The sequence below is a fragment of the Molossus molossus genome, unplaced genomic scaffold, assembly GCF_014108415.1.
Source record: "Molossus molossus isolate mMolMol1 unplaced genomic scaffold, mMolMol1.p scaffold_m16_p_7, whole genome shotgun sequence".
Taxonomy (NCBI): Eukaryota; Metazoa; Chordata; class Mammalia; order Chiroptera; family Molossidae; genus Molossus; species Molossus molossus.
Window position 1 is genome coordinate 77743727 of NW_023425401.1, and position 14085 is coordinate 77757811.

Consider the following 14085-nt stretch of genomic DNA (forward strand, 5'->3'; position numbering starts at 1 on the left):
GAATGACATAGCTGATTTGAAACAAACAAACAAACAACTTAGAAAGATCCAATAGTAGATTAGAAGAAGCTGAAGACCAAATCAGTAAGTTAGAAGACAAGGTAGAAAAAAAGTACCCAAATAGAGCAGCAAATGGGGGTGGGGGGGGGAAACAAACAAACAGGAAGAGAGTTTAAGGGAGCTTTGGGACAATACAAATGTAACAATGTTCACATAATAGGGGTACCAGAAGGCGAAGACTCAGAGAAATGACTAGAGAACCCGTTTGAAGAAATAATGACTGAAAACTTCCCTAATTTGGCAAAGGAAAAAGTCACACAAGTCCAGGAAACAGAGATTTCCAAGCAAGATGAACCCAAAAAGACCCACAGCTAGACACATCATAATTAAAATGGCAAACATTAAAGACAAAGAAAGAATCTTAAAGGAAGTAAGAGAGAGACAGAAAGTTACCTACAAGTGAGCTCCCATAAGATTTTCATCTGATTTCCCAATAAAAACACTGCAGGCCAGAAGGGAGTGGCATGAAGAACACAAAGTAATAAAAGGCAAGGGTCTGAATCCAAGACTGCTCTATCCAGCAAGGCTATTATTCAAAATTGAAGGTGAAATAAAGATCTTCACAGACAAAAAAAGCTACAGAAATTTACCACCCCCAAACTAGCACTGCAAGAAATGCTAAAGGGACTGCTAGAAGAAGAAGAAATAGAGAGAGAGGGGAACACAGGCATAAAATTAAAATGGCAAATAAGAAGTATTTATTAATAATAGCGTTAAATGCAAATGGCTTAAATGTCCCAATCAAAAGACATAGGGTAGCTTATTCGATAAGAAAACATGACCCATATATATGCTCTCTACAAGAGATGTACTTCACAACTAAAGCCTCAAACAGGATAAAAGTGAAGAGATGAAAAAAAAATTTTCAGGCAAATGGAAATGAAAAAAAAAAAAAAAAAAAGCTGTTGTATCAATATTCATATCTTTTAAGGTAGACTTTAAAGCGAGGGCCATAACAAGAGACAAAAAAGCTCATGAGGTACATAAAATTAAAAGGATCAATTCAACAAGAGGATATAACCCTGGTAAACATATATGTACCAAACACAGGAGCACCAAAATATATTTTAAAACTTCTGGAGGACTTCAAGGGAGAGATCAATAGCAATACAATCGCAGTGGGTAACTGTAACACCCCACTGACACCACTGGATAGATCTTATAGGCAAAAAATTAATAAGGACACAGAGTCCTTAAATGACAAACTAGATCAATTGGACTTAACTAAAATTTACATAACATTTCACCCAAAGCTGCAGAATATACATTCTTTTCAAGTGCATATGGGACATTCTGGAAGATAGACCACATTTTAGGACACAAAGTAAGCCTCTACAAATGCAAGAAGATTGAAATCATATCAAGCATATTTGTAGAACACAATGGCATGAAACTAGAAATACATTACAACAAAAACATTCAAACACTTGGAGGCTAAATAGCATGTTATTAAACAATGAATGGGTTACCAAGAAGATCAAGGAAGAAATTAAAAACTTCCTGGAAACCAATGAAAACAAACACACAACAACATAAAATCTATGGAATACAACAAGATCGGTCCTGAGAGAGAAGTTCATAGCACTACAGGCCTACCTCGAGAAACAAGAAAAATTCCTAATTGACTTTATAACCCTTCAATTATAAAAAAAAAAAAAAACTAAAAAGTAAACAAAAAGAAAAACCCAGAGCAAGTAGAAGAAAAGAAATAGTAAAGGTGAGAGTAGAAATAAACAACATAGAAACTAAAAGAAAAAAAAAATTCGAAAGATCAATAAAACAAAGAGATGGTTCTTTAAACAGATAAACAAGATTGATGGACCCTTAGCCAGACTCACCAAAAAAACAAAAAGAGAGGCACAAATAGACAAAATCAGAAATGAAAGAGGAGACAAACTGACACCACAGAAATACAAAGCATACTATGAAATGTAAAGCATACTATGACAAATTATATGCCAACAAATTGGAAAATCTAGGCAAAATGGACAAATTTCTAGAAACACACAGTTTCCCAAAACTTAACTGGGAAGAGATAGAAAACTTGAATAGAAAAATAACAACTAAGGAAATTGAAGAAGTAATCAAGAAACTCCCAGCAAACAAAAGCCCAGGCCAGGACAGTTCCACAAAGAGTTTTACCGAACATTCAAAGAAGATCTAAAACCTGTTCTCTTCAAACTATTCCAAAAAATCCAAGAAGATGGAAGTCTTCCAAACTCATTTTATGAGGCCAAACTAATTCTAATTCCAAAAGAGGATAAAGACACTACAAGGTAGTGATAAACTGAACACCTGAGGGAGTTTTTCATTCAACTGAGAATCCAAGGTCTTCAAGTAACCACAACTAATAGCCTCCAGGAAAAAAAGCTAGAGGATAACTGAACCATTCTTGGGCTTACAACCCTACCCAGTAAAGTAAGACTTGACAGTGGTGTTTAACATGGGTCCTTCCACACTCATCGAAACAACAGAACACCAACAACCACAGGGAATATTTGGGAGGCTCCAAGCTCACCAAGATAGCCAAAATGTTGAAATAAAAAAACAAATCTAAAATAAAAAACAAGAGACCTCTACCAAAGATGAGATAAATGAGGTGCAGTTAAGCAAGTTAGCAGAGCTAGAAATCAGAGCCAAAATATTGAAGAAGCTCAATAGCATGTGTAAGGACATCAACACCATGAGTAAAGACACTGAAACACTGAAAATCAACCAATTAGAAGTTAAAAGCCATCAAGAAGAAATGAAGAATGACATAGAAGAAATAAAAACACATTGAAAGGACTAAACAGCAGAGTAGAGGAAGCTGAGGACTGGATCAGTGAATTAGAAAACAGAGTAGAAAAAATTAACCACTCAGAAAACCAAAAGGAAAAAAAATATTAAGAAACAAGAAGACAGCTTAAGAAAACTGTGGGACAACTGAAAACATAATAATATTTGCATCATAAAAGTTCCCAAAGAAGAAGAATATGGGCAAGGGATAGAGAATATATTTGAAGAAATAGTGACAGAAAATTTTCTTAGCTTGATCAAAAAAGAAGGCATTCAAATTCAAGAAGCACAAAAAGCCATAAGTAAGAACAACCCAAACAGGCCAACACCAAGACACATAGTAATTAAAATGCCAAAAATTAAAAACAAAGAGAGAATCTTAAAGGGAGCAAGAGATAAGCAACAGGTTACCTACAAAGAAACCCCCATAAGGCTCTCAGCTGATTTCTCAACAGAAACATTACAGGACAGGAGGAAATGGCATAAAGTAATCAAGGTAATGAAAAACAAGGATGTGAATTTAAAACTACTCTACCCCAGCAAGGCTATCATTCAAAATAGAAGGTCAAATAAAGAGTTTCCTAGACAAAAAAAAAAAAAAAAAAAAAAAAGGTTAAGGGAATACATTAGCACCAAACCAGCACTGCAAGAAATGTTAAAAGGACTACTATAATTAGTAGAAGAAATAGAAAGAAAAATATACCCACACTAAACAAAAATGGCAATTAATAAGTTGATATCAATTATCACCTTAAATGTAAATGCATTGAATACTTCGATAAAAAGACACAGAGTAGCTGATTGGATAAGAAAGCATAACTCACATATACGTTGTTTTCAAGAGACCCTCCTCACAACAAAAGACTCACATAGGTTGAAAGTGAAGGGATGGAAAAAATCTTTCAAGCAAATGTAAAGGAAAAAAAAAGCTGGGGTAGCAATATTAATATCTGATAAAATAGATTTCAAAAGGAAGACCATAACTAGAGACAAAGAAGGCCACTACATAATATTGAAAGGATCTATCCAACAGGAAGATATAACCTTGATTAACATATATGCACCCAATATAGGAGCACCAAAGTATATTAAAAATCTTCTGGAGAAATTCAAAGGAGAAATCGATAGCAATACAATCACAGCAGGGGACTTCAACACTCCACTGACATCACTGAATAGATCCTCTAGACAAAAAATCAGCAAGGAAACAGAGACTCTAAATGAAACACTAGACCAAATGGATTTAATAGATATCTACAAAGAATTACACCCCAAATCTACAGAATTCACATTCTTCTCAAGTGCACATGGGACATTCTCAAAGATAGACCACATGTTAGGTCACAAACTAAGTATCTGTAAGTTCAAGAAGACTGAAATCATATCAAGCATCTTCTCAGATCACAATGGTATGACACTAGAAATAAATTGCAACAAGAACATGCAAAGACATTGAACACATGGAAGGTAAATAGCATGTTATTAAACAATGAATGGGTACTGAGGAGATCAAGGAAGAAATTAAAAACCTGCTGGAAACCAATGAAAATGAACACACAATACAAAAATCTATGGGATGCATCGAAAGCAGCTCTGATAGGGAAGTTCATAGCACTACCGGCCTACCTCAAGAAACAAGAAAAATTTCTAATAGACTATCTAACCTCACAACTTAAAGAACTAGAAGGCAAACAAAAAGAAAACCCCAGAGCAAGTAGAACGAAGGAAATAGTACAGATCAAAGCAGAAATAAATGACATAGAGGCAAAAAAAAAAATTTTTTTTAAAGGATCAAAGAAACAAAGAGCTGGTTCTTTGAAAAGATCAACAAGATTGATGGACCCTTAGCTAGACTCATGAGGAAACAAAGAGAGAGAAGCCAAATACACAAAATCAGAAATTAAAGACTAGTAACAACTGACACCACAGAAATACAAAGGATTGTTAACAAACACTATGAACAATAATATGGCAACAAATTTGATAATCTAAGTTAGATGGACAAATTTCTAGAACTACATAGTTCCCAAAACTAAATTGGGAAGAGTAAGAAAACTTGAACGGACCAAAAACAACAAAGAAAATTGAGGAGGTAATAAAGACTCTCATAGCAAACCAAAGCCCAGGCTCTGATGACTTTACAGGGGAGTACTACAGAACATTCAAAAAAGAACTAACACCCATTCTTCTCAAACTATTACAAAACATTCAAGAAGAAGAATTTCAAACCTGATTTATGAGTCCAGCATAATTCTAATTCCAAAAACAGAAAAAGATACTATAAAGAAAGAAAACTACAGATCAATATCCCTGATAAACATAGACACCAAAATTCTGAACAAAATACTAGCAAATTGGACCCAGCAATACATCAAAAAATGTATGCACTATGACAAAGTGGGATTCATCCCAGGGATGCAGGGCTGGTACATTGTTTACAAATCAATAAATGTGATATACCACATAAACAAAATGAAGAATAAAAAACACATAATTATATCAATAGATGCTGAAAAAGCATTTGACAAAATCCATCACCTCTTTCTGATAAAAACACTCTGCAATGTGGGAATAGAAGGATCATATTTCGACATAATAAAGGCCATATATGAAAGACCTACAGCCAACACCATACTCAATGGGCAAAAACTAAAAGCATTTCCTTTAAAAACAGGAACAAGACAGAGATGCCCACTTTTGCCACTTTTATTTAACATAGTACTGGAAATCTTAGCTGTAGCAATCAGACATGAAGAAAAAATAAAAGGGATCCCAATTGTAAAGGAGGAAGTGAAACTGTCATTATTTGCAGATGACATGATATTATACATAGAAAACTCTAAAGACTCCATCAAAAATCTACTAGGCTTAATAAATCAATTTGGCAAAGTAGCAGGATACAAAATTAATGTCAAGATATCAATGGCATTCTTATACACCAATGATGAATTCACAGGAAGAGAAACTAAAAAATCAATCCTATTTACCACTGCAGCAATAAAACTAAGATACCTAGGAATAAACTTAATCAAAGGTGTAAGGGACCTATTTGCAGAAAACTACAGGACATTGAAAAAAGAAATAGAGGCAGATGTAAACAAGTGGAAGCAAATACCTTGTTCATGAATTGGAAGAATTAACATCATTAAAATGTTCATATTACCCAAAGCAATCTGTAGATTCAATGCAATCCTCATCAAAATACCAATCACATATTTCACAGAACTAGAACAATACTTCAAAAGTTCATATTAAACCAAAAAAGACCCCAAATAGCCATAGCAATCTTTTTTTTTTTTTTTTTTTTTTAATCCTCACCCGAGGATATTTTTCCATTTTTTTATACAGATAGAGTGGGAGGGAGAGAGAGGAAGGGAGAGAGAGAGAGAAACATCGATGTGAAAGGGACACATCGAGTGGCTGCCACCCGCACGACCAACCAGGGCCGGGGACAAACTGCAACCGAAGTACGTGCCCTTAGCGGGAACCGAACCCAGGTCTCTCCAGACCGCAGGCCGACGCTCTAACCGCTGAGCCAAACTGGCCAGGGCGCCATAGCAATCTTGAAAAAGAAGGACAAAGTAGGTGGGATCACAATACCGGATATCAGGTTATACTTCAAAGCTACTGTAATCAAAACAGCCTGGTACTGGCATAAGAACAGGCATATAGACCAGTAGAAGAGAACAGGGAACCCAGAAATTGACTCAAGACATTATGCTCAATTTATATTTGACAAAGGAGGCAAATGCATACAATGAAATAAAGACAGCCTTTTTCAAAAATGGTGTTGGGAAAATTAGACAGCTACATGAAAAAAAAAAAAAAAAATGAAACTAGACCACCAACTTACACTATACACAAGAATAAACTCAAAATAAATAAAAAACTTAAATGTGACTTGTGAATCCATAAAAATCCTAGGAGAATATGTAGGCAACAAAATTTCAGACATCATACGCAGCAGAATTTTCAATGATACATCACTTAAGGCAATAGAAACATAGGAAAAAATTAACACATGGGACTACATCAAACTAAAAAACTACTGCACAGCAAAAGAAACAACCTTCAAAATGTAAAGGCAACCCACTGTATGGAAGAACATCATTGCCAATGGTACATCAGATGAGGGGTTAATTTCTACAATATATAGAGTACTCATACAACTCAACAAAAGGAAGACAAAGAACCCAATTAAAAAATAGGCAGAGGAGCTGAATAGACACCTCTCCAAATAGGACATACAAATGGCCAGGAAACATATGAACAAATGCTCAACGTCACTAATCATCAGAGAGATGCAAATTAAAACAACAATGAGGTATCACCTCACACCTGTCAGAATGGCCGCCATCAACAAATCATCAAACAACAAGTGTTGGCAAGGGTGTGGAGAAAAAGGGACTCTAGTACACTAGTGCTGGGAATGCAGACTGGTGCAGCCACTATGGAAAGCAATATGGTGTTACCTCAAACAACTAAAAATTGATCTGCCATTTGACCCAGTGATCCCACTTCTAGGTATATACCCTAAGAAGCCTGAAACACCAATCAGAAATAATATATGTACCCCCATGTTCATAGCAGCACTATTATAGTAGCTAAGATCTGGAAACTACCCAAGTGTCCATAAGTAGACAAATGGATAAAAAAGTTTTGGTACATGTACACAATGGAGTACTATACAGCTGTAAGAAAGAAAGATATCTTATCCTTTGAGATGACATGGAGGGACCTGGAAAGTATTATCCTAAGTGAAACAAGCCAAGCAGAAAAATACAAATACCAAATGATCTTACTTATTTATGGAATATAATGAACATAACAGTCTGAGGAATAGGGTAGACCCAGAAACATGGAAGTAGGGTACAGACTGACAATCCCCAGAAGAGGGGGTGGTGGGTGGAGGGAAGAGATAAACCACAGAACTTATATTCATTTATGCGTAACCAATGGACTTGGACAACAAAGCTGGTGATGGGGCGGGGATGATAGGGAGGAGGGTGTCAATGGGGTAAAAAATAAATAAATAAATAAATAAATAAATAAATAAATAAAGCTAAGTTTGCCTTGGGCGGGGGTGGGGGGATGTGGATACACAATGCTAGCCCAATCAATGTTGCTTTCTTAAGAATCTAGAATTGGGATATAGATCCTCTAAAACTCTGCACTTTACTTAAATAGAAGTCCTGTGAAGTTAAGTGCTGTGGAGAGGCCATTTATACAAAGAAGGAAAGAAAGTAGCCTGCGGAGGAGAAGAATACAACAGAGAAACATAGAAAGGTAGGGGGAAGAGGTACTGTAGGGTAGTTGCTAGGTCCAAGGTCAAGCATCAAACCCCAGAGTACATGTATTCTTGACAAAATTGCAAAGAAGGAGCTCATTTTGGAGACCTTGCCTTCTAGTTTTTAGCCATTCTTCCTCACCTTTTCCTTGTTTTCATTTATGTATTGTATATATTTGTTATTTCTGACTTCCCAAGAATGACCTCCTAATGGCACTTCAATTTCCTTTTTGGAGGTTGACCAGATTCCAGAACCTTCTACCAATATTTGTTGTCTTGGTGACAGGGTAATCCAGATGCATACAACTCACTGTGGAAATTGAAGATGACAGATGCCACCTGCCCCCCCCCCCCCCCACTGGTAAAGGAAGAGAGTAGATTCCCACCTATGCACAGCTCTATGCCTAGCCTTTGAATTTTAAAGAATGGCATTCTATCTACACTGTTGTGTTTTCCACATCTTGGTCCTCTGTGTCACCCTGGGTTGCTGCTTACTCCCATATTTATCTCTCAGCCTCTCACTACTTTTCTGGGGCTCTGATAACCTTCTAATATATTTTCTTTGATTAAGTTAGCTAGAGCCAGTATCATAAGAATATTTAAAAAATATATATATATTTTTCTTCCTTACATTTCTTCATATGTGATAGCATCACTTCAGCTAGTGGAACCATGGCAATTATCTTAAGGAGTCTTAAAATTAAAATAGAAATGCAGGATGAAAAGATATCCATGTTTAGCTTTTTACTTCCAAAATTAGAGCTTTTAAATTCCCAGTGATATTATTGAAATTGAGACTTTGTTTAAAGGGATAAGGTTTTTCTAAATCCTCTAAACTCCAATTCTTGTATAATGAAATATGCCTAATGAACTTTGGTTCTAGAGTTTTATTAGAATTATGGAGTGATGACAAAGGATATTCCACAATTTTGTGCTCAATATGAAGAAGGAAGAGAAAGAACAGGCCGACTGGCAAGGTTTTAAAATGCCAGCTTCTCTGAGTCTATTAATATATGTAGTTATTCCTAGTTTGGCCTTCATGGAGCAGGTATTGGTGGACCCGAATAGGGAAGGCATTGCTGCTTAGTTGTACTATAACTAAAGCCTGATGCTTAGCTAGGCCAGGGGGATTAGTTTCTGCCCAAACCCCTGGTATTTCATTTTTTCAGAATGGCATCTGGGGCAGAGGAACGTTTTCTCTGAAGCCTTCCCCTAGACTACTCGTCCGCTCCTGGGATGGACTTGTTTCCTGGAGTCTGAGGAGGTCAACTTGCCGAAGTGAGGGACCTCATCTGTCCATCTCACTGGGGCCTCCAAATGTTGAGGCCAATGAGACAGACCAGACTCAGACTCTGAACTGGGTTCAAATTAAGAGAGCTTTATTAACCGCACGGTGACTCTCCCATCCTACACAGAGGAGAGAGCAGCCCCAAGCTCAGGGGGTGGGTTGCTTATAGAGTTGTCTTAGCCCCTGTTAAGAAATTTGGGTTAAGGGTATGCGAGCAAGCACATACGGAAGCAGATATTTGCAGTTAGCTGTTATGCCTGAGGGAACAATCAGTTTTGGTGTACACAAAGCAATGGTTATCTATACAATGAAGTGGTTATCTATTAGCAGCTAGTTCTTGCCATTCCATTAAAATCCAGGGGGTAAGGTCATGTGTTTGTCCTTTACACTACATATTGCTGATAAAATAGTTACTAAAGGAAGAAGATAATAGTACAGTTCCTTAAGCACTCTTAACCTTTAAAAAAATTATTATAAAGGTCTATATTATTGACTACTAAAAATCCCCAAATCTCTGTCATCAATAAGTAAACTATATGCCTAGAATATCAGCCACATTTTCAAATATATCAATTTAATTGCTCAGAGTAAATCTGATGATAGGAGAAACTTGATGTAAAACCCTATACCTAGCTCTATTCAAAAAATGTTCTTCATAGAATTCTATTAATAAATAAACATATAGACGACCTACCTCAACAATGTGATTACATGTGTTCGTCTTCTTGAGGAGGATGTGAGAACAATGTAATCCTAAGGATTATTATGATTGTGAGATATGTCACTTAAGTCTGACACATCATTCTTAGAGTTCATAAAAAGGATTCCATGTTTATATGTGTCAAAGATAAAGTTACATTCTAAATAAACTTACAAGAATGAAACATGCCACATCCTGGCCTGCCGGGATCGGTGCAATGCAATGAACCTACAACCACACGCTGGTTGGAGTGAGAGATTTGCAAGAGAGCAAATGCTCCAGCTCTCTGGACACAGTCCCATTTATTTGCAGGCTGGTACCCCCAGGTAACAAGTGGATTTAAGTAAATTATTTCCTTGAGATGGCATTACTACATACACCCTAGCTTTGTCTCTTGCTTTTTAGGGAAAGAGACCTTGAGGCAAAAAAGATAACAAACCCCTATTCACATGCAAATGAAGCACCAACACACCTGGGTGGGCCAGGTCCCCCCCCCAGGATTCCCAGAATGCATTAATGTAAGGTTGAGAGTGCTTAATACAAGGTTAAAAAACATCCATCTTCCAGCCCCCCAACCCAATAGAAACAGTAGGACTAGACAACTTGACATTTTACATAGTATTTAAAAAATAAATGTGCCCTAGTTAGTGTGGTTCAGTTAGTTAAGCATCATCCCATGAACTGAGAGAAAACCAGTTTGACTTCCAGGCACATGCCCTGGTTGCAGGCTCAATCCCTAGCAGTGGGTGTACGGGAAGCAGCTGATTGATGTTTCTCTTTCTCATTGATGCTTCTCTCTCTCCCTCTTTCTTCCTCTCTTTCTAAATTCAATAAAAAAATTAAAAAAATAGGAGGAGCAGCTGGACCAAACCAGTACAACCAGGGACATAAAATCGAGCCTGGTAGGAATTGCAGAGGCACATGGGGGCAGGCTGGGAACCCATGGAAAGTAGCAAAGAGCTGTGTTAATAGTGTGTTTTCTGCTGAGAAAGTGGGGGTTTCTTAAAAACACTAAATCAGCTACAGCCATTCACCTTGAGCTCCAGCAGAGGGAGGGTGGACTGGACTGGAACTGAGTGTGAAGAGTCCATGGCTCCTGGATCAGGAGGAATGGATGCTGGGAGTTCTGTACTGAATCACTCTCTCACAGGACATTAGCTATTTTACCCAAAGAGCCCCTTCTCAGAGCCCTGGGGAGAAGCAAAGGCCAATCCTGCAAGAACCCAACACCACCAGGCTAGACCACATAAAGGCAAATTGAGGCTTATTAATATCTCAATTTAATGAGCAAGCAAGAGCCCCACCTGAGGCTCATCAAGTAACTGACACTAATAGCTTTCAGGCAAATACCTTCAGGATAACTGAGCCTTTCCTTGGCTTGCAAATGTAACCCAAGAAAGTAAAACTTGACAGTGGTGTTTAACATGGGTTCTTCCACATTCATTCAAGCCCAGTAGAGGGAACCACAACCAGTGGAACACCAACAGCCACAGAAAAAATACGGAAGGCTCAAAAACCAACTGAGACAGCCAAAATGGTGAAAATAAGCAACTAAGCCCAAAATGAAAAAAACAAAACAATTTGACAGAAGATGAAGCAAATGAAAGGGAAATGAGCAAGAAGATATCAGAAAGATAGTTCAGAGTAATAATCATGAAAAAGATCAACAGCATGAGTAAAGATATAGAAGCATTGAAAACCAACCAATTAGAAATGAAGAATGACATAGCAGAAATAAAGAACACATTGGAAGGAATAACCAGCAGAGCAAAGGAAGCCGAGGAACAGATAAGGTAATTAGAAGAAAGGGTAAAAAAGATAGCCCAATCAGAGAAGCAATACAAAAAAAAAAAAAAAAAAAATTAAAAAACAAGAAGATAGTCTAGCAGAACTGTGGGACAATGAAATGTACAACATCCACATCGTACGAGTGCCAGAAGAAGAAAATGAGCAAGGGTTAGAGAATATGTTTGAAGAAATAGTGACAGAAAACTTTCCTGGCTTGGTGAAGGAAAAAGGCATACAAGTTCAAGAAACACCAAGAGCCCTAAGTAAGAAGAACCCAAAGAGGCCCAAACCAAGACACATATTAATAAAAATTCCCAAAATCAAAAGAGAGAATCCTAAAAGAAGCAGGATATATGCAACGGGTTATCTACAAAAGAACCCCTAGAAGGTTATCAGCTGATTTCTCAACAGAAACACTACAGGCCAGAAGAAAATGGCATGAAGTAAACAAGGTAATGAAAAACAAGGATCTGAATCCAAGACTATTCTATCCACCAAGACTATCATTCAAATTAAAAGATGAAATGAAGAGCTTCCCAGACCAAAAAAGAAAAAGAAGGATAAGGAAATATATTATCTCCAAACCAGCACTCAAAGAAATGTTAAAAGGACTGCTGTAATAATCAAAAGAAATAGGAAGAGTTTTACCAAACATTCAAAGAAGATCTAACACCCATTCTCCTCAAACTATTCTAAAACTCCAAGAAAAAGAATGACTTCCAAACTTGCTTTATGAGGCTGGCATAATTCTAATACCAAAACCAGATAAAGACACTACAAAGAAAAAAATCTACAGGCCAATATCCCTGATGAACACAGATGCCAAAATCCTTAACAAAATATTAGCAAATCAAATTCAGCAGTACATCAAAAAAATTATTCATTGTGATCAAGTGAGATTCAGCCCAGGGATACAAGGCTGGTACAATATTCATAAGTCAATAAATGTGATACACCACATAAACAAAATGAGAGATAAAAACTATATGGTTATATTAATAGATGCTGAAAAAGCATTCAACAAAATCCAGCACCTATTTCTGATAAAAACGCTCTGCAATGAGGTAACACAGGGATCATATTTTGACATAATAAAGGCCATGTATGAAAAACCTACAGTAAACATCATACTCAATGGCCAAACACTAAAAGCATTTCTTTTAAGAACAGGATCCCCGCTCTTGCTACTTTCATTTAACATAGTACTGGAAGTCTTAGGCATAGCAATTAGACATAAAAAAAAAAAAAAAAAAAAAAAAAAATTAAAGGAATTCATATTGGAAAGGAGGAAGTAAAATTGTCATTATTTGCATACAATATGATATTGTACATAGAAAACCCTAAAGACTCCATCAAAAATATACTTAATAAAATAAATGAAGTTGGCAAAGTAGCAGGATTCAAAATTGACATCAAGAAATAGATGAAATTCTTATACACCAACAACAAACTCACAGAAAGAGAATCTAAAAACGCAATCCCATTTACCACTGAGGCAAAAAAAATTTAGATAGCTAGGAATAAATTTATACAAATAAGTAAAGGATATATTCGCAGAAAAGTACAGGTCACTGTAAAAAAAAAATTACAGGAAGATATAAAAAAATAGAAGCATATACCTTGTTCATGAATTAGAAGAATTAACATCATTAAAATGTCCATAATACCCGAAGCAATGTATAGATTCAATGCAATTCCCAATGCAATACCAGCAGCATATTTTACAAAACTAGAACAAATACTCCAAAAGTTTATATGGAACCAAAAAAAGAAAAGACTCTGAATAACTACAGCAATCTTGAAAAAGAAGAATAAAGTTGGAGGGATCACAATACTGGACATCAGATTATACTACAAAGCCACTGTAATCAAAACAGTCTGGTACTGGCACAAGAACAGGCATATAGATCAATGAAACAGAACAGAGAACCCAAAAAATGACCCAGAAGTCATTATGCTCAATTAATATTTGACAAAGCTGGCAAGAGCATACAGTAGAGTCAAGACAGCTTCTTCAAAAAATGGTGTTGGGAAATTGGACAGCTATGTGCAAAAAAATGAAACTAGACCATCAACTTACACCATACACAAGAATAAACTCAAAATGGATAAAAGACTTAAATGTGACACGTAAATTTATAAAATTTTTTTTTTTTTATCCTCACCCGAGGACATTTTTTCTAT